A 22433-nucleotide genomic window follows, 5' to 3' on the forward strand; every position below is an offset into this window, starting at 1 on the left:
TGTACTGCATTTCACGTTGAAACTAGCTGTTGAGCCAAACAAAGCTACAGGAAATTAACTGGCACAGAAAACATGTCCTCCAACCCTGGAAACATGGGACTACATACACACTGCAGTTGATACAAATAAATCACAATACAATATCACCATTTTTCATCTTTATTCAAAAATAAATTGCCCTGAATTGCATCAGAAGGTGCACCAGACATATTCAAACACAATTATGAATGAATTATTAGATTGTAATTTAATTGAACTCTTAATCCAAGTCCTGTAGTCTTGGCTGATCAGGGCGTAGTGAATCCTCCACCTCCAAGTCTTTGCAGCGACGTCTTGAGGTGCTCAGCCATGTTCATCTTGATGTACTCCTCCCGTGGCTGCGGAATCAACTTTCATGATCCCTTCTACAAAAGCAGAAAAAGAAATCAGTTATTATTAGATTTAGATAATGGGTGATTCTATAATTAGGGTACACTGAGCATGTCCCACTAATGTTAAATAAATAAATACTTATACAATCTATTTCTTTCAAACAAACTGCATTTTTATGTGTAAACTTGCTTTCATGAAATAACATCACACAGACAATCATGTGCAATATATTCTTTATTTTGCTTAAAATGTGGTCATTAATGGCCCTAAATGTACAGTTTTGGTGTCCATGCCTTTTTTGCAATCTTTTAAAAAAGTCTTAAAAAACATACATTAAAAACAAACAATTATTTCAACAATCTAAAAAAAAATTAATAATAAAGGAAAATAATAGTTTCAAATATAAGTTATTTATTTAAATACTATTCATTTATTTGTGTCCACAAAATGTTGGTCAACTATGTTACAAACTAAACTAAACCCTCCCCCCCCCCCCAGCAACTCAGAAGGGTTTTGTCCCAAGACCATGTGGACCAGCACCATGTGATGTCATTTCCTCTGTGGAGGCCATGTGCAAAGCCAAACACACCATGGGAGTCTCCCTCTCAGTTTTTCAGTATTTGATGTAGAAAGCATATTGGTCAATGGCTGTATTATTAACCATCTAACTATGTACGTACCTTGTCCATGGCTAAAAAATGTTTTATTTATTATAATGAAATTTTTGTGTTGAATTCTTACATTAACCCTGCTCAAAAAAACTGACGTGGTTGAGCTAGGCGCTAGGTCCCACCATTGTCTGTTATGGGGAAGTACGAAAGAAATATGAACAAATCTGTCAACTAAGTTACACCAGTGCTCTATGGGATATCATTATGATCATTAATTGTTTCTATGTTGTTTGTATGGTACTCAGACATTGTTTTGTATTATATATGTTGTTCAGCTTTCCTGTTTCAGGTCCTGATGAAGGGATCAGCATAGTTGAGAAGAAGCAGAGAGAGGCATGCGCACGGCTCAGGTCACAAGGAAAGGTGAAGACGTGTCATATATGAGTAAGAGAGAGGGCCTACGGAAGAAGCAAACAGAACCGCAGAGAGAGAGAAAGATCGAGGCTTGAGAACGGAATACACCACCGGACAGTCCCAACAACCATCCACCTCAGAGCAGCAGGTAGAGTTTCATGAGGCAAGACAGAAACAGGTTTATATATGCATTTACTGTTCCCAGTTACCCCCATGTTTTGTCTGTACATTACAATATATACAATATACGTGGTTGTTTATTTCAGACAGAAGAAAGACTGGAAGAATAAAGGCCAAAAGAGGAAAATAAAAATTACATAGAGAAATACAGAAACTGAGAGACTTGCTTGAAAATCAAAAAAGAAAATCAGATAAACTTCGCAAGAAGCTAAAAAGATACAATAGCACTTCAAAAGAGCATGTGTCAGAATCCCCAGGATCCAAGACTAGGCGACAACTTCAACATGCCTCTGTTTCCTCTGAGGTGCACAGGTCACTGCTTGTAGTAAGAGCCCGTTCATGGCCAACACGAAAGATGCCTTTTTCACCAACAAGAAAAGGACACATAGGCGGATAATGTCAGGTCTTGTAACAGGAAGAATCCTGAAAAAGAATGGCTTAAAGAATGAGCTTGTTTTTGTATTGATTGACTGAATGTTGATTGTAGGCTTTGTTGGGATATTTTAAAGCTATTTCCTGATCACTTTATATTCAATTTCCCATGAATTTAGGTGGGTGAGTGTTTGATCATTTCAGATTTTTTAAAACATGCATAAACGATGATTTTAACGTCACAGGTCTTGTGAATTTGACTCTGAAAGTTTTGTTAGTGTGCATTTCAATGTATTCTCTTTCCGTGGAATTTATGTGCATTTCTGTACTGTTGAATAATTCTACATTTAAAATAAAAGAGGTTTTCACTGAAAGCAACTTTGTTAATTAAATTCTGTCTCATGAATAAAATGTTGTCCATGGTTAACAATATGAGGTTACTAGGTACTAGTGTCAACCGTGTGATTTTCATTGTCACCTAGGTTACACTTAGATTTTTAAAAGTTAAAATAATATTGAATGTTTCCTGACATTTAAGCATTATACTTATTTGCACAGGTTTGGAGTTTACTATAAAATCTCTTTTTTAATGATCAAAAAAATAACTTTAAATGGAGATTTATGATGAAAAACATCCTTGTCCATAAAGGGACAGTTATAAATGCATTGCATGAAAATCTTTAAAAAAAAAAAAAAAAGAAAAAAAAAAAAAAAAGTTGATTATGAAAAATCATTTTAAATAACAATTGTATGTGTGTCAGTATAGACTCAAGAGCCTTCTAAATTGCATTTATTTCAAGTGCAAGGACTGATTGAATGGTTTTTATAACACCCCCGTTTGTCCGTAACAGTTGACAAACTCTGAAGTAAAAACATTTTTTAATTTTAAAAAAATGTAAAAACAGTTAATGTTTAAGCTTTGAAGATAACAGATACGTAACACCGAATTAATATACTATATTGAGAACACTTAAATGTTCCCACTGAGAAAGGGACAGTGCTCTTTGTGCTTTTTTGCTGACATGAAATGTACCCTAAAATTAGAGAATGAGCCATATGCAAAGGCAATCTGAATAAATGAATAAAGTCTATCGATATATTAAGATAGATAATTGGCATTGTTTTATTTAAAAGTCAGAAGGGAAGGAAATGTTTTTTTTCCAAATGTATTATATTTATAATTTATAGACTGGTCAACATGAAACTTGGGTTTAGGGTTTTATAGCTCTATAAACCTTTGTTCCCTCTAAAGGGCGTTTCCCCGTCCCCTTGCCCTTCAAATTAAATTTGGCCATGAGGCTGTTGGTGAAGAGCCTAAAGAAAAATACATTTCAATAAATTAATGTGAAGGATATATGTAGGAACAACATTTCACATGCAATAAACCCAGGTTGACATCAGGTGTCCCCTAGGGTGGTCCTCCTTTTATCCCTCTACTTATCTCCTTAAGCACAGCTGGTCTGTCACACAATGCATTTGGTTGTGAACTTCATTTAATTTACCTATTCTGACATTTTTTGAAAGAAGGCAAATGAGGACATGCAAAACATGAAGTAGATACCTGTCCAACACTTTGTGGACACAGTCCTTGGTGTTTCGCCCACCAATTCTTGAAATGTGCAGCACCTGTTGGAATAAGTTCACAATAAAGTTGTCTGATACTCCCCAGAGGAATCTAACAGTGTGCAAGTGCACTGTATTATTTTATTCTAGGCTATCCATTACTTCCAGACTTGTAAAACCTACCAGGATATCAAAGGCCTGTGCATCAGAGAGGCGTTGCTCCTGTATCTCAAAGTCCTCCATGTGTCAATCCTCTCTATGTGGACAGCTGAAGAGGCAGGCTGCGTTTCCTTCAGGCGATGGCGGGATGTCGACCAGTATAATAGGCTCAGGACCTTTTTCTGGAACACTGAAATAAAACACATTTGTTGATTACAATGCCCCAATTAGAATAGCAAGCTTAGCTAGCTCACAGTTGTTTTTATAATCAGCTTCAGTGTTTTTGGTTATTAGTACAGCAGTGTTGGAGAAAGAAACAAAAGTCCAAAGAAATGTAATCAATTTGACCATGAAAGAAACCAAGCCAGAGAGAGAACAGTGCAGGGAGAGAAGGTGGTACTATTAAAAGGGTCTTATCCACTGCCAATATATCAGTACTTACCACCCCATGGCAATCTCCCCCTCTGTCACTGCATCTGCACCACAAAAAAATCTGTTTGACAACTTAACAGATTTATTAGAAGATCAGTATTAAATCTGCAATATTATAATGATTAGAGGTACAACTAGAAAACTTGCCTAACTGCAAACTTTGAACAAGAAATCAAGTTATTTAAAGTTTTTTTTTTTTTTACAATTAATAAGGCCGCAATTTTCATCAAAGCAATGTGTGCACTGCGTAACAGGCAGCCAGGGTGATAGGATCTCCACCTGAATAGCAAAATAATCCTAATTGAGCGCAGTGCGAACGCAGGCGACAACTCACCATGCCTGTCATGGGGGGGCTGCAGAGATCACTGCGCTGACCTCTTTGATCATGTCTGGACCTGGCCTGAAATGGGGGAAACAGGGGGCCATCACTACGGAGTGCACACTGGGTGCATCAGCTATCGGGACCGGTTCATCACAATCGCTGTGTGCTCTTTGATCATAAAATAGGTCTGGACCTGGCCTGAAATTCTTCTAGAATGATCATTTTTATAAAGCCTGTATAGTTAAGTACTTTCATATAAATGACAATTAATAGATCATTTGCATTGTCATTGAACTGAAATTATTGAACAAGCTTGATAAAAATGATCATTCTAGAAGAAAATTTCAGATGGCACTTAGAGGCTTTTCCATCTGAACTCTTCATGTATTAATCATGTTGATAGGCCCTATAAAACAAATATTACATATTAATCATGTAAATTTCCTGCACCTGTTATAGACGTCCAAATGACGTCCAAAAAAATTACCCAGTTCAAAGGTCAAATGTTGAACGTCAAGATGACATCCAAGTTGGGTTATGGTTGGATGTCCAAATAGTGGACCTAGTTTGGGCGTCGAATAGATGTTCAGAAATGGTCATGTATCAACGGACCTAATACAGACATTATCTGCACATCTATCCGACATCCAATGTTTAGTGGGTAACTTGTACAACCCCTATTAATGAATCAGTGTCGTCTTAAGTGAAATGATAAATACAAAAAATACAAATACCAAGCAGAGGCTAGAAACCTATTACAGACAGAATACAGGAATGTGTTGCATTAGTGAGGAGAGTCATAGAAATAAAACATACCAACATTAACGTTTTGAAAGGCAGCTTTTTAGTGTTGTCTATTCAACATCACTGTCTAAGGGAGCGTAATATTAAGTTGCCATATTAAAATAAAGGTTTTAAAATGAAAATGCTAATTGCCACAATCATATAAAGATTTTAAAATGCAGTTGAATGGACACTATTCTTCTAATATTATAGACATAGTTCACTATGTATAAACGATTTTAATGTACGATGTGGAGGCTAAGAACCACCCGATCAGTGTGTGTGTGTGTGTGTGTGTGTGCGTGCGTCAATTAAAGCAGCTCATTAATTTAGGGGGCTTTCACACTGGCAGTTTAGTGCGGAACGGGGCACGGTTCACATGAAAAATCGCTAATGTGAATGATGTCATCGCTGTCAATACGGACCCCTGGTGCGCACTGGGGTACTGAACCCGAGACTTCCTGGAGAAGGTGGTCTGAGTTCAGTTGCTCCCGAACTGTGACGCAGTTTGCGTGAATGTGCAAGCAACACTGACTCCGTTGCGCACTTGTTCAGGAAGTAAAGTATCCCGCGAACACTTAACACTGTCAACATCATTTCCACCAAACCCGAAAATTAACGGAGTACATTTACTTGAGTACAGTACTTAAGTACAATGATTTTGAGGGATCTGTACTTTTACTCGAGTATCATTTTTGGGGAGACTCATGACTTTACTCAAGTAAGCATTTGAGAGGACAAATATTGTACTCTTAACTCCGCTACATTTCTATCCATAACCGTAAGTACCCGTTACTTCTTTCGGCCCCCGTCCACACGGAGTTTACCCCCAATATCCGGCGTCCACACGAAACCGCAAAAACACGATGTAGTATACATGCCAGACCAGCATGTGGCGCTGTAATTCTGTCACAGAGATACACTAAAAACGGAGAAAGACTTGGGACTATGCTCATAAACCTTGCGCGTGGTACACAAACGAATATGGAACAATACATTTCTGTGTTAATGTTAGTTAATAAAAAAGACAATCGTTCGCTTTTTTTATCTGTCAGTGTTTGTTCATGTTTTTGTTCATATTTTTGTGTGCTGTTACATGACGTAGCGGTGTCTGATTAGGGCGAGACGTGGGCTGATGACTTTATCATATCAGAAAATATTCTGCGTCCACGACGAAAACGACAAACGGGGGCGTTTTTCAAATTTATTCAGTCTGGGACCCTGGTTACACCTCGGTTTCAGGCCCCGCACTCTCCCAAAATGGCAGATTTCCGTGTGGACGAAACGCCTATCCGATAAGAAAAATTTGTGCGACGGAAAAAAATTAAAATCCGCGGAAATGTGTTGTTTCCCTCTCAAACGTGATTGGATTGTGGCAGGCAAAGCGCACTGATTGGGACACAGCCTACCAGCAATCACATTCAGCTATCCGCCAGAGACTTCATGACATCTGATTGAATTGAAGTACCAGTACACACACACAGAGGAGAGTTGTCACACATAGATTGTGTGTAGTGAGAATGGTGTGTATTCCAACTGAAAGTATTTTCTCCTGCCTTTGCCTGTATGTCTGTGAGAGGAAGTTAAGCTTAATACTGGTCACTCAAATGAGCTGATTTTATTTTTCCTTCTTTGTAAGCTGACCTAAACACAGCTGATTAGCTGATTTTTTTTTTTTTTTTTCTTTAATCATTATTATTTTATCTTCTATGCTGCGTGTATAACACGGTCAGGTTCAGAGTGTGTTCAGAACATTGCTATTGCCTTCTTTGCTGATTTAGGTTTATTGATTTGATGAAAAAACAGAGAAACAAAATACACATGTACAACACAATTCTTAGCTGAATTTTTTTCTTTTTCTGATATATAACACATTTAATGTAAGCTGAGCCATTTGCTTTGATGTTCTTGAGTATGCGGTGTGTTCAACACAGTCAAGGTTCAAATGTGGGTGCAAAAATTTCCATTAAAACTCTAGCAGAGGTTGTCAGAGCGTTGGGCCATTGTTCGCAAGTGAGAAATGTTAAGTAAAAGCAACATGGTAAAAAGATGAAAATGACTTGATTTTCCTTTCAATTCCTTTTAACATTCTCCAAGGTATTAACATTAAAAATGTTACATAACTCCATGTAGGCGACGTTTCTGTACATAAATGTAAGCACTGTGGCAGTAGTAATGCAATATTAGAAAATGTACTCTTGTACTCTTGATACTCAAGTACTTTTAAAAACAAGTACTATCAGTACTTTTACTTAAGTAGGACACCTGACTGTAGTACTTTTTACTGGTACTTTGAGTAAAAATTTAGGCAAGGGGTTTATCTGTACTTTACTCAAGTAATAAACAAAAAAATTACAATTCTTCAACACACAAGAGAGCCGAGGTTGATTCCACACACTCCTAAAAGTCAAAATTAAATTAATTAAAATTAAATAATTAAAATTAATTATTATGCTGTGCATAATAGCACCAAAATAACAAAAAAATTACAACTATGCTCAGTCGCGTTGTGTTCTCCATGCGTTTTCCGTGTGAGTTTGCGATGACGTAAGGTGAAATACAACTACAAAAGCACCAAAGCTAGACAAACGCTGCGGGCGGTGCCGGCGTTACCAACGCGTGTCGGGGCGGCGCCGGGGAACAATCGCGCTCGGGCTCGGACCGCAGCAAACGAGCCCAGTGTAAAAGCCCTCTAAAACGTTTGATCCTGAAGGGCCCTGCAGAGTTTAGCGTTCCCCATCCCTGGTCTAAAAGGATAATTAAACTTTTCAATGTTTATTTGGGGGATTTAGATTTTTTTTATCTCAACATATAGGCCAATTGATAAATAATTATTTGTGACTAATTAGATTAATTAATGAGCAAATCATGTAATTATAAAGATTAAAAAATTACTCATTGACAGTCTCAATTGACTCAAATGTTCATTTAAACAGCTAATGGCTCTATCAAAACAGAAAGAATATTGAATAAACTGTTTTGGGGGGAAACACGACTTTGCTACCTCAATATGCTTCCTCAGATTTGATAGTGAACTTTTGAAGCCAGACATTTACCTGAGGAAAGTCACAACTAAAGTAGAAATGTGTGTGCTTGATGCATAAAAACAATGATCATTGGTTCTCACATCAAGCTCACACATTTGAACCATATTTATTGTACAAAAGATAAAAATGTAATGTACTTTTTAAGATGAAATAAAATTAATCAAGTAGTCAGTTTAAAGTACAAATCAATTATAATTAAACAAAAAAAAAAAAAAAAAAATACAAAAAAATCAAATAACCTACACCAATGCAATTAAAATTAACAACATCAACAAACATAAAAAAGAAATCAGAAAAATAAAAAATAGTACATGTGACATTAGGGGTTCAACCATAATTTTACGAAGCTTCGAGAATACTTTTTGTGCTCAAAGGAAAAAAAAAGATTTTAATCAACTATTTGTCTCCTCCAAGTCAGCCTGGTACAATTTTGAAGAGTATCACGTATTGTATTATATATGTATAGTATTACATATGTCCTTGCTACAGTGTGTTTCTGGACCTTGTGTAAACTACATTGCTGTCTATGGGAGGGTCAGAGAGCTCTCAGATTTCATCAAAAATATCTTAATTTGTGTTCAGATGATGAACGAAGGTTTTACATGTTTGGTTTGACATGAAGGTGAGTAATTAATGACAGAATCTAAATTGTGGGTTGACTAACCCTTTACGTGGGCCATTGACCATTCCTACATTAAAATACACAAACTTTACATTAAGACTGATTATATTAGTGTTTGTGTAAGACCACTGAAACACCTCTGTTTTACATCATAAATAAAGTTTATCATGTCAAACCTTTTCTCTGATTTCATGCTGGACTTAAGAAAAGATCACTGAGAAATTAATACATTAATAATCCTACAAGGTTGATGTACAAATCTGCAGGTGTTGATCACGACGCCAGGCTAATGGACGCATCCTGTTTGAAGACCAACGCAAGTCCGTACAAACCTAATTTACCATTGCGCAATTAATTTTTACAATTAATAACATGCACAATGTTTGTCTATAATAGATTTTGACCATGATATTTGCTTGTTTTTGAGTTTGAGTAATCTCTGGCCCTAATAAAAGTTCATTTTCATTGACAAACGTAATTCATTGTCAAACAGTAAAATAACGAGGCCTACAAGATTTTGACCATGGCACTAGAAAATACATCCAACAAAAATATTAAATTGTCTTCCCAAATCAAAATTAACCATGTTTTTATTATATTAAAAGTGGAGTAAAAGTTTTTTTTTTTTTTTTTTTTGCATATTGTAAATACTATATAAAAAAAATGACTATACATATAAAAATATTTTATCAATCTCTGATCATTTCAGGCTGCTCTGGTCACGTGGGTTTGCTGATTTATTCATTAAACTCGTGGCCACGACAAAACTAAACCAAAAAGACTCAAGCTAATTTTTTATCTTACAATGACAGTCATTTATTAATTTATGCCAGGAGTTATGTAAATGAAAAAACATCAAGATCGATAGAAACTTGAGTCCGGGTAGACCTCTTTTAATGATGTAAGTTATAGTTTATGAAGTGAATTGCATTATTTAACATTAAAACTACCAAAAAAACTTAAACAAATAACAACAAATAACTCCTTCCTCTTGAACTCACTTAACAGAGGTCTTAAACGACACAGCGGTGAGTCATTAATGACATAATTTGAATATTTGGGTGAACTAACGTGAACGTAACTCTTTAAACATACTGCATCTTTAGAGATCGTCTGGTAGTGTAGGGTTACCCACTGACATAACCAGTATCGTACGTACCGTGGGGTTCAGTCAGGGCCTTCAGTAAGCAGCTGTGTAAACTTACATCCCTTACACATCTATCTTACACATCTCCTGTAACAGCTAATATGCCAATATGCATATAATTCACAAGATTATGCTGCATACAACCAGGCTCTCAATGACAATGACAGCTGATAACCAATATGCAACAGTAAACTAGATGGATTGGGTGGGTTTAAACTCGGAGTAAATTTTTCCCTACATGGATCAGTAAAAGTAATCCACCAATAGGCACGATTCACTATGAAGCAATCACATCACTCCTAAAATGATGACGTGCCCGCAGCAGCAGCAAAACTGTACAAAAATGCTACACATACACCACCGTGAATGCAGACACAGTATTATCAACCAATACACATACACCGTCCACTTCCAACAATGTGCATGAATCAATACTCATCAAATAATAAAGCACATCACCTCTCACTTGTAAATACAAGTATGTCTGTTATTCCAGTGTCCCTTTACTCGTATTAAAAAAATAAACATGGCCAAAATAACTTCTTAGTGCTAGCTATAGCCACTCTATTGAGATGCAATTTATCTTGGAACTGTAAATGGTGCACAAAACTGTTAGCGAAAAAATTTTTAGCCGATTCAGGGGGGTAAGTTGTTACTCCTCTTTTGTTTTGCAAATCTGTGCCGCCTTGAAAAAGGCCCGATCGGCCTGTAAGATTACTGTTGGTAGAGGCGCCGGTGACAGCGGTCTTGGAAATTCGCCAACGCTAAACGCTGGACGCAGTGTTGCCAGATTGGGCTACTTTGAACAATGTTGCCAGCACGTTGTTTTTTTGTGTTCATGTTGCTGTTTGGAAGCGGACCTCGGTGATGTGATTTTTATCCCCTGGAATGTGAATTTTACCAGGGGCTAAACCGCTGCCAAAAATGTGTATTTTTATCCTGGAATGTGATTTTTTTTAACGCGGACCACCTCGAAAACGTGATTGGGTGGTTTGTCAAGAAAACCTGGTGCACCCTGGCTGGGGAAGCAACTGGGCACAGCGTCGCGTGGTCCCAGAGGGCGTGCTGTCATGGAACGTCAAGATTGGGGCTGATGATTCTGTCCACTAATGCTCGTGGACAAAATCAGATTCGACGTCTTTTAAACTAAAGGCAAATGCACTAGTCTGTAGTGCTAACGCCCTGTATTTATAGTCTATACGTGCTGGGCCTTGCCGAGACTTTTTTTTTTATGTACAGATATTCCAGGGTTGATGGACTCGAGTCGCATGACCTTGGACTTGACTTTGAGGCCCGCTTTCACACAGACGTCGGACCCGGAAAATTGCCGGAACATTGCGGGTCACCTTCTGTGTGAAAGCAAACAGTCGTCCCGGGAAATTGATTCCGGGATTGATCCACAGGTCGGGGGACTCTAGTAAAATGCTGGGTTCAGTCCCGGAAACGAGCGCTGTTGTGTGAACAAAAGGCCAGAACTAATGCCGTAAAGGGTGTGACGTCAAGTGATGACGCATGTTCTTACGTGACTCTTTTACGGCCTGTTTTGAATGAAGACTCAATGTTCGCGAGATGACAAAATATGTGCAAAACTGTAATGAAGCAGAGATCAGTTAGTTCCTCACTTTCCCCGCGCTGAAGCTGAGATCGTTCGCCAGTTTGCAGTGAAAGTTCCCAGATTAGCAAGCATAGTCTGCCCGATTCTGGCTGATAGTGTCGGCAACAATCGGCTGGAGTCCGGGTAGCGGACTGAAGTACTGTCTCACGTCGTCGCACCAAGTGATGGCGTCGTGTAGTCGTATTAAGTACATGCCATTGTATCTGGCCTATTACGCTTAAGTGTGACTACGACTGTATACGGGGGGAAAAAGAAGAGGGGGGGCGCACCAACGGTTGGGTGCAATGAACATCGGTAATGAAAGTTAATGATGATGGATGATGATGATGATGACAGATGCAACAACAAAAACTGGCCTATGAATACTTGTAATGTCCATTTTTACCCAGTTGATTGTTTTCATGATGATAAATGATTTAAAATCAATGATAATAAAAAAAAAATATATATATTATTAAATATTAGAAAAAAGTGAATCAGAATAAAAGTAATATTACAGAAACAACAAAATCGATTAAAAAATGGTACATAAACATGCTGTAAGGACGCTGAGGCGGCGTGCAGTGTTTTAATGAAATCCACAGCAAACAAATCCAAAACAGCAGACAGTGAATCAGAAACGTGAGGCAGGCAGGGGTACATACCACAGATAGGCAGCGCCAATCCAGGCAACCAAACAGTGGGCAATCCCAAAAAAGGCAGAAAACGGGTAACCAGGCAAAGATCTATACACAAGAGGCAAACCAATTGGCAATGGGGAATAATGCGCGGTAAGGCAGACAGGCTGGCAATACTTCGAAGAAGTAACCGTGGCTAACGGCCATGCCTTAAATGTCCACCAAAACAGGAAAATGGACAGGTGAAGCAGAGGGAGCAGCACCATTTGCAGCTGTCACACGCTTATTCGTAATGGCCATTATAGCATTTTTGATTAAAAAAAAATGGAGTGCTTCCTTGTGCTAAGTAGCTAGGCCTACCCCTCGCACGTTTTATTAATTCGCAACGTTTATTAATTTGATCTAATATAATAATATACTAACCTCTGTCCTTTTATATAGGGCAGGCATAAAGCAATTGCCTTAAAAGCACCAGCAAATTGATTATGAACGTGTCGGGGTAAAAGAACATTTTAATTAATTTTATTAATAAACTAGTGCTTTCAGTGTAGGGTGCAAAGATGAACTTGGCGAATGCCGATGCTGACTCGCCATTTCCATATGGATGTGCCTTTAATAGAAATGCACCTTTTCATACAGACTACAAAATTAAAGAATATTACAAAATCGAGTGGGAGAGTTTTCCTTGTATTTATTTTATTATTCATATAAACAAAATATTAATAACCTGGTTTGGTTATATTTCATATTAATTGCAGGACTCCAGAATTTAGTCTGTGTGACAAAATTTTGTGAGGGGTCGCACCGGCGCGACCACTGTATTGTTCAACTCATAAGCGCTGCATAGATATGAGAAACCTCAAACGCAAATCGTATTGAACTACGCAGCAACTTCAAAGGGAGAGCCTATTTATACTCGCTAGGCAGCAGGAGCGCGAAGGTGCACGCAGCAAAAAATTATGTGAATATTGAGAAAAAAATTGATGGTTTTCACCATTCAAGTAAAATACTGATTCTTAAACCAGAGAAGGTGAACATGTTTTGGTATTCTTGTGGGGAAAACAACATGCAAGCACTGTCCACCAGCAGCAAGTTTCGTCTCTACTTTTCCCGCTTTGGTTTGGTTTTTATTTTAAAAAGTTTATATTAATGCCCTGTTTACCTCCCGTTTATGCTATGGGGGCTCTCTTTTATTATTATTTTTTTTTTTATTTATTTGATTCCTCAGTGTTTTTTTGCTTAACGTTCTGTAATTTAATAGTCGGTATATAAAATACAGGCTATGTTTGTAGATCTATGCCATGCCTCATCTTATCAGTTTTTTTGGTTAATAGAGCATTTTGTAAGCTAGTTGTCATTGTATCTTACTAGTTGTTATTGTTATGCTTTTTAAATTAAAATAAAAGATGGATCCATTGTTGATTTTTGTCTTTAACAAGTGAAAGCTTTAGAGATGTAAAGCAAAACCAGTGAGTGATCTAGTACTCCCTCAGCACCCATGGCGTTCAAAATTCTCTGGCCTGGAATGACATGAAAAAACAGAACAAAAAGGAGACAGACTCAATCGCAGAAGAAACTGTGGCAAACGTCTCCCGAGACCTACCCGCAAGCTATAGTACAGTTAAAAGTTTTAGGTACGTGTGAAAACTGCCAGTCATAACACAATGTAATACAATAGGAATTTCTTTATTAATTAACTTCATTTAACTAACTCAAGAACAACATTGGTGTGATCATCCTTTATGATTAAACCAACTTTGCCCTCAGGTGCACTTGCGCCAAAAGTTATTCAGGTAAGCTTTTTGCACAATGGGTCTCTTGTAAGCATTTTGGAGACGTTCCCACAGTTCTTCTGGATTGAGTCTGTCTCTGTGTTTGTTCTGTTTATTTCATGTTATTCCAGACAGGGACTGATGATGATGAGATCAGATCTCTGTGTGACGCCACACTAAACACTCTCACTGGATTATTACCCATAAATAGTAAAATGAATGTTTGGACATGTAAACTGATATTTGCTTATGACACTACAGCAAAAGATACAAAATAACTGACTTGAACAAGATGCTAATTTACAAACTTTTAAAAGTCTATGGGGGTAAAGATAAGAGCCCCATACCTCATGGAAAATACCAAAATAATAAAACCACATTAACAAACCCCATTAGAACAAAACGGCAATAGTGTGAAGTTTGATTCAGAAGTAGAACGGGCATCACTCTATCTGTTGGTGAGCAGTTTTAAAATCAATGTAAAAACAACCTGCTTTTTTAATCTCATTACGGACATGGATTGTCAGCGTGTGTATGATGCTAGAGCGTTCACATCCATTCGGAACAGAATGGCACGGGATCAGTGACACCTATAGAAGTCACGTGTTTATAAAGCCGTAAGCTACCTAAAATTGTAAAACACAGTGTTCTTACCCATCTTTGCTATTACATCTGGTCTTTAACAAAAACTCTCAACCATGATATAAAATCACTGTAATGCATGGCCCCATGTGATTTATTGCTTTAATTAACAGTTCTGCTCATTTAATGACTGTGGTAAATGTCTTATGGAGCACGCTGAAACTTCTTTGCAGCTCAAAAGTTACTCTGCACTGAAACATCTAAAAACTATTGTAGACCTTATAATATTTCATGATGTGTGTCACTCATCATATGACTTTGTCACCTACACAATCACTTTTGCACATCACAACTGGGCTAGTTCACTGTTTTAGTTGCCAAGTATTGGTTGCTGACTATCTGTGTGCATAGTAATAAGCTAGCTACCTAGGGACAGCCAAACCGAGTTTCTAGCCTTGTCATTGATGCAATCCTTGTCTTTTGTGGTCGGACCTAGGACGTGTTTCGAGGATTCTCTCTCGTCGTCTAGCCCTGTTTTTTGATCGTTCGCTCCTGTCAGGGACATTTTTTCTTTACCTGGATTCGCTTGTCTTGCCCTCATGGATATCATACGCTGTCGATGATTCTCCGCCTTCCGGTTCACCATTGTTTGACCTTCTGCCTAATTTTATGACCATTTCTTTTATTAAAAGCTCGCAAGTGGATCTGCATGTCTCCCGTCTGCTCGTGTCATATCATTACAATTAGTGAGTGTAGACGAGTCATAGGTAATTATTGATGTATGTGTTGAAATGCTGGTTCTCATATAACAGCATAACAGGATGTGGGTTGATTTGCTGCACCTTAGGCACAGTGCCTAAGATTTTCTCAGACTTGACAATTCCTGTTCGCCCCGGTGTTGAAACAGGTGTCTATGGTGGAAAAAGCAGAAGAAAAAACCCACCAGTACAACACATCCTTAAAAGGGGACAGAACAAATTGAAACAAGGATATGCTATTCTAAAAAGATTAGTCACTGTTATACCCCCCAACACAAATTGTGTTAATAGAATATTGCATTAGAATTTTACAAAGTGTCTTTATATAGTCCAATTCTTTTCTCTCCTTCTGTCTTTAACTCTGCAACTTCCTGAACACGTAAACAGTTTTGTAAACCCTTGTATAATGTTTACTCCAGTTCATTTGACTTTTCATACATTTTGTAGCGTAACAAGTGCAAGTCAGAACTATTTATTTTGTGAAGAATTATTTCAAGATTTTCTTTTAAAATATAACAGTTTTTATTTTTAAACAAAATCAATCAGCTTTTTTCTGTTTTTTTTTGAAAGAGATTTAAATACAATAAGTAAATAACCTAGAGAGCTTGTGCATTAAGGGCCAGGTTTTGGCAGATGTGAACTGTGGCTTTACACATTGAACTTATAACGAATTTTAACATCGTTAGTCAGATTGTCTTCAAATTGATTAATGGTTAGACTAAAATTTTCATTCAGATGTTGATTTACATGTATTGTAACGGAGACAATGATTAATCATTTGAAATTTGCATCGGAATTTAACAATTCTGAAATAAAATCACAGAATAGAGTGAAGGAATGTGCTGTTGGGAGACATAGGTTCAAAATTAAAACATTTCTACTATATTATAAATATTTATATTTGAAAAGGAACGAGGGTTTCACTCTGCTCCACATTAATCATCCATTGTAGCATGAAAAATAGGTTCAGGCTGTTGAATCTTTTTCATCTGGCAAGGGAAAAGTTAATGCAAGGTTAAATTTAGTATATTATATTTGGAAACATATCCAGAAGTCAACAGAAACAACACGAGGACAAGACTAAACTCCCAGAAGAACTGTGGCAATGTCTCCAAAGACGCTTTCAAAAGAAACCCTACCTGCCAGAGCTATAGTACGGCTTTAAAAGTTTAGGCACTTGTGTTAAAATGCAGTCAAAACAATGTCATAAATAGATTTTCTTTATTTTTAGCTTCAATGAATGATATCAAATCAACCATTTGGTTTTATGATTTTAAACAATTTTGACCTAGAAGTGCACTTGCGAGAGTTATTCAGGTAGTTTGCACGAAGGTCTCTTGAAAGCATCTTGGAGATGTTGCCACAGTATTGTTTGGATTGAGTCTGTCTCGGTCTTGTTTGGTTTCTTCATGTTTATTCCAGACATGACTGATGATGGATCAGATCAGATATCTGTGTTAGGGCCAAAGAGAAATCCTCACTGGATTACTACAATTAATGCGTTAAATGAATGTTTGGAAATGTGAACTGAGATTTTCCTACTGGACAACCTACAGCAAAAAAAAATACAACAATAAACTGACTTAGATTTTAGCTGGTAAAAAAATACTACCGTTTTAATAATTTTGGCCACCACTGTATGTAATCCATAAAAAAGTAACTGTAGTCTAATTACGAATATTTTTAAACGTAATTTTCCTCTATATACAAGTACTTAATTTTTGGTTTACCTTTCAAGGGAACTTCGAACTGTGTGCCTCTAGGGGGCACTATGGAACACGCCTCGTCGTGACCCCTGTCGTGAAGCATATATTGGAAAACTGCCCCCCAACAAAACATGTTGGCTGGGCACCAGTCCATGTACATCAACTACCGGTGCGACTATGTATAAATAAGCAACCGGGAGAACACGTTTGTTGACATTGCTTTGTCTACATTTGACTGTTTTGAGTTGAAAAGCATACAGCGTTTAGGAGGCAATGTGTCTCGCCAGAGGCTTTGCTCTGATACCTGCAGTTTCACACAGGCTTCGCTATACTGTGGTGTGTCGTGTGTGTGTAGTGAAATAGCAAGCGCAAGCGTTCAGCTCTCGAGGGAGGTTGGATGCGCTCTGCTGCATCTCATTGTGAGCATTCGCGAGACTCTCGAAGGGCTATGCGAGGAGGTTATTTCACATTTACAAGAAGTTTGTAGACAACATTTGCATGAGTGCTTTGCCTCTTGCCGGGAATAGCGATGCATTCGCAAGCAGCATTTTCGCCGCGCACTTGACTTTCTGTGGTAATCTAAGCATGCATTCAGTGGTACGTGCTGAGCTTTGTTCCCTTTCTTTGAGTTGGTTAGACCTTGGTTCCTTGGGCTCCACTCAGCCAGTGTGTCTTTATTAATACACTTCAACATCCCTCAACATGAAGGGCTATTTGAGCGGTTCTCGTAGTAGTTTACCAGTGATCCCCTTACCAAAAAAGGGTTGCCATGAGTGGTGTACTCTATTCCTGAAATGTGGAGTTTCTCCTCTCACGTGTAAAAGTTCTCTGTTTTTTTCCCAGAGCACTCCAGCATTAATACCATACTCCAAGTTGATGACCCTCCCCAACGTTGTTTTGGGATGCCCCATTCCATCTATCAAGCTGCTCTATCAGAGTGCCATGAGAGGCACCTTTTAGAACAGTATTTTAAAATCCATGCTCATGGTAAGCTGTTGCACGTGAAGTCTTTGCACACTTTTGTAAATCCACACTGTGGTAAGTTTGCAGCTAGTGTCTCTGTGTTCTTTCTAAAATCCGAATATGGTGAGGGTCTTCGCACGGTTGCTTCAGCACTTTCTAGAGTTGGTAGAAGGGCCCCGTTAATCAGTTGGGGCCGCTCCACATGTGTATCCTTGGATACATACTATAACGGGTGTTGCTTACTAGGAATCTGTTGAGCCAGCTCCTTCAGCAAGCCTATGCAAGAGCAAGTGGTAGCCCCTCTGTGACAGGCAAGACTTAATATAAAATGCTAAGCTTTTTGCTGTATCCCTTTAAAGGAATCTTCTTGATTCCAAGCATTCAGCTCTACCCCGAGCCGAAGCCCTAACAGGTAAGTTGGTATGTAGCCTAGGGCTTTGGCCATAAGGGATAATGTCATGGACAGCCGTCTAACATCCCAGGGGCAACTCCCTTGGAAATGGTAGAGTTGGTACTTAGTGTTCGCCATGATTCTGGCTTGCACTTCCCTCAGCATGGCGGTGTGGGTATACTGTTCCCCATAGCGACCCCTAGAGGACACAGTTCGAAGTTCCCTTGAAAGGGAACGTCTCAGGTTACGAATGTAGCCATGGTTCCCTGAGTAGGGAACAAGACACTGCGTCCTCTAGCTCCCTTACATGCTTCGGACGCAAGCTTTAGACAAAGAAGTGAATGACGTGTTCTTCCGGTGCCTGTTTATAGTCATGCCGGTAGTGACGTCAGAGGCTGTCGCCGGCCAACAAATTGGTGTTTTTTCAATGTATGCTTCAGACACGGGTCACGATGAGGTGTTACCCATAGCGACCCCTAGAGGACGCAGTGTCTCGTTCCCTACTCAGGGAACCATGGTTACATTTGTAACCTGAGACGGTTTCCATTAAAACATTTACAAAATTCCTTTTTGTAGTGTGTTTTGGGCATTATTCCAATAGGAATCACCGTTGTTCTATTGTTTTCCATCTGACAGATTACATCCCACCAATAGAATCCATCAAAAACCAGTAGACACCATTATAGTTTACATCAAAACCAATATAATTCCCATTTTAACCCTTAAATTCATTAAATTTTTAGTTGTGTTTTGGGAGAGGTTCTTTTTTTTTTTTTTTTTTTTTAGCAGGGAATATTATAATGGTATCACTAAAGTATTTTGGATTTTAAGAACAAGTGGAGAATGTGCTGAATGTTTCATTTCATCCAAGAGAATTCGCCAGCAAAGCAGTTAGACCAAATTTACACTCGTTGTAAAAGCCCGGAGCCAGGCAGTTTGCATGTGTGCGTCAAGTCTCATCCATATTGCCAGATATGGTCATGGAGACCTGTGGCACAGATCCCCTACGCAGTATAACCAAACATTACAAGACAGGCTGCGTGTGGTGTTGGCGGCGAATGTAAATGGCTCCTCTGTGAGGTAGCGGCAGAGAGGAGCAAGTATAGTAGTATTCACAGACACAGGCTGTGTGTGTACTCTTCTGAATTGGGAATAGTGAACATCGCGTTTGAGCCAACAAGATGTGAGATGTGCGGATCCATGTGCAAGCATTTATTGGTCAGAAACGTGGTCATAACAGACACAGGTCAAACAATGGCAAACAGAATTATAGAGGGCAAGACACAAGAATAATCCTGCGATGAAAGCGTGGGTCCAAATCCAAAAATACGAAAGCAAGAATCAAAACCAGGTAAACAATCCAAAAACAAACCACGGCGTTCAGACAAGGCAGGAAGCGAGACAACGCGTGGCCTTGTTGAACAATTGAACAATACTGGCAGTAAATGGTGGTGTGAGACTGGGTTATATACTGACAGGATAATGAGGGTAACAAGGAGGGAGGAGCTAATTAATTACTTTAGCAACTAACAAGATGGGCAAAGAGCAACAGAAACAATGGGGAACAAGAACTAGGGATGTGCATTTCAAGCAAAAGTAATAATCGATAATCGCAGGTTATTATTAGATTAGTAGTCGATAATCGCCCCTCCTCCCGCGCATGCACCCGTGCACTCACGCATACATAAACACACACACATAAAAAGAGAGAGAGAGGGAGAGAGACTGTTCAGGCTTTCAATCTGTAAGATAACAAACTGTTTAATTCATTAGAGAAAGGTCTATCCTAACCCAAGCCAACTGATGGTTGTATGATTGCTGAAACATATTAATATAACACAACTGAATGACGGCACTTATTAACATAACAGTCCGTCTATTATCAACTGCTAAAAAGGCTGTAGCCTAGGACATTTCTATTTTTAAAACAGGCATGTACATTAATAGCATTTTTAAAAAAGTTTACAGATTAATTAAGATTAGAACAAATTAATTCAGAAATGAATATTAGGCTTAAAACACATTACGAGTTGAAACAGAATATCATAAAACAAAGTAGGCTATGGCTAAGCGTATTGTGAACAGCCTGAATGATCTGCACTAATTTGAACATTAATTTTAATGTCTGTATTTATAACAATAACCTATTTCATATTTTTTATTTTAAAAAAGAGCATGTCGACAGTTCTACAGTTATTAGGCGGTACCCTCTGTCACTGACCCCCTTCCCCTCGCTGGCCTGTGCTCACACTGCACTTCACGCTCCGGGCCGGTGTTCTGTCCATCTCTGATACCCTGTCAGATTTTGCTACCTTCCATAAAAAAGTCGGTAATACTTATATGGGCCCTCCAAACCGAGGGGGAGCTTTTAATTGAAACGAGGGAACTAATATAGAGCCTTACACAGCCCTTCCCAGGGCTGATCAGGTTTCTCTGCCCGAGTCCGACCTGAGCCAGTGTCGCTGTCCTCATTACACAGCTGCTGTTGCAGCCATTATAATAGTTTAGTTTTGGTTTTTAATGGCAAAGTAGTCATATTTCGTTTCGATTCTTTATTAATTTAATTCAGAAATATCATTGGAACATTTTATGTTTGTTAAATTCAAGTTTGGTTTTAAATAGCCTACAAAGCGGCCAGCGCAAGACAGTGAGTTGAGCATTTTTCTCAAAAAAAAAAAAAAATAGATTAGCGATCATAATATTTTAGAAATTAAGTCAAAATTACGATTAAATGAAATCATGTTACATTGCATGAAGTAAAAACTGAATCTATTACACCTGTATACTCCGGCCAAATTTTTAAAAAAAAAAAAAAAATAGTATGTGGCACCTGTCATTCTTCACGCTTAAAAAAAACGAAAAACAACGATATAGGCTTACTGGCGATTTTTTAAACTTCGAATTGATTTATTTCATGAGACACTTCGTTTGTATTAAATTGTTCAGTTTTTTTTTTTAACATGCACTCAAATATTTGTTATTATTTTCGCTAGCTGCAAATATTAAACAGGAAAATATAATTGATCCACATGCCACATGAAAGGAGGCTAATATCAGTGACTACAGATTAAAGAGTGTAAAAAAAACATTTATTATTTGTATTTTAATTCTATCTTTAAATTGATAGAAGACTGAGGATTTGTATTATAACAAAAGTCCAAAGCTTATTAGATTAAAAGCGTTACATATTATTTCCAAGCATTTATGACATAATTAAAGCTTGTGAATAATCACATAACGTTATTTACTTCAGAAAAAATCAACATAACAGAGTCGAATTTTTAAATTGTTTAAAAAATGTTTATGGTTATCAACCAGTGGAATATTACATTTTATTCTTTCAACAAATAACAAATCATTTTAATGCAGCTAGCTCATAATCACGACTTACGTGGGAAACAGGAAGTTTCTCGCTCAGCACAGTGGAGTACATCATTTTTTTTAACTTTGTGGTTCATTATTTTGAGTCATTTGGGATGCGGTGACACACAAGACCCTCTCACAACATATTGCTTTATAAATTTATTGGCGCTTGCGGCTCAGGAAATGTTCACGTAATCATGCTTGCATCGTATCAGCAGTTCCCTGCTCCAAGTAGGCGTTAAGCGCTCACACTGCATGTGTACCGCTCTGATTAAACTGAACTGCGCTCTGGTCCACTTCTTCCAACCAACTCGGCCCGTAGCGGCACAGAGCGATCACATTAGTCAACCGAACCGGGATTTGGGGGTAAGACTCGTTCGGGCACGGTTCACATCCTTAGAAAATAATCGCACAGCCTAATCGATAATCGGTCATTAAATCGACTAATCGAATATTCGAAAATCGTGACCCATCCCTAACAAGAACATTTCAAAATAAGAGTCCACAAAACAAAAGACAGGGGAACATAGACTGGGATCCTGAAAATAACGTTCATGTACTAATAAAAACATATAAGAATATATCTTTTATTTTCCAGTAATGAAAGCAGAACCGATAAGGGAGCTCTTGATATGTGTTGTG

General features: G+C 38.1%; 1 long non-coding RNA gene across 1 annotated transcript; it reads right to left on the bottom strand.

The window, feature by feature from the left end:
* Positions 1 to 4087: 4087 nt before the first annotated feature.
* LOC122136682 lies at positions 4088 to 15244 on the bottom strand. The gene is made up of 3 exons (XR_006154314.1): positions 15187 to 15244; positions 4619 to 4831; positions 4088 to 4498 (listed from the first exon to the last, which is right to left on the bottom strand). It is a non-coding gene; the product is annotated as an uncharacterized LOC122136682 (long non-coding RNA).
* Between the last annotated feature and the right edge of the window lie 7189 nt (positions 15245 to 22433).

This window comes from Cyprinus carpio, chromosome B3 (genome assembly GCF_018340385.1).
Source record: "Cyprinus carpio isolate SPL01 chromosome B3, ASM1834038v1, whole genome shotgun sequence".
NCBI lineage: Eukaryota > Metazoa > Chordata > Actinopteri > Cypriniformes > Cyprinidae > Cyprinus > Cyprinus carpio.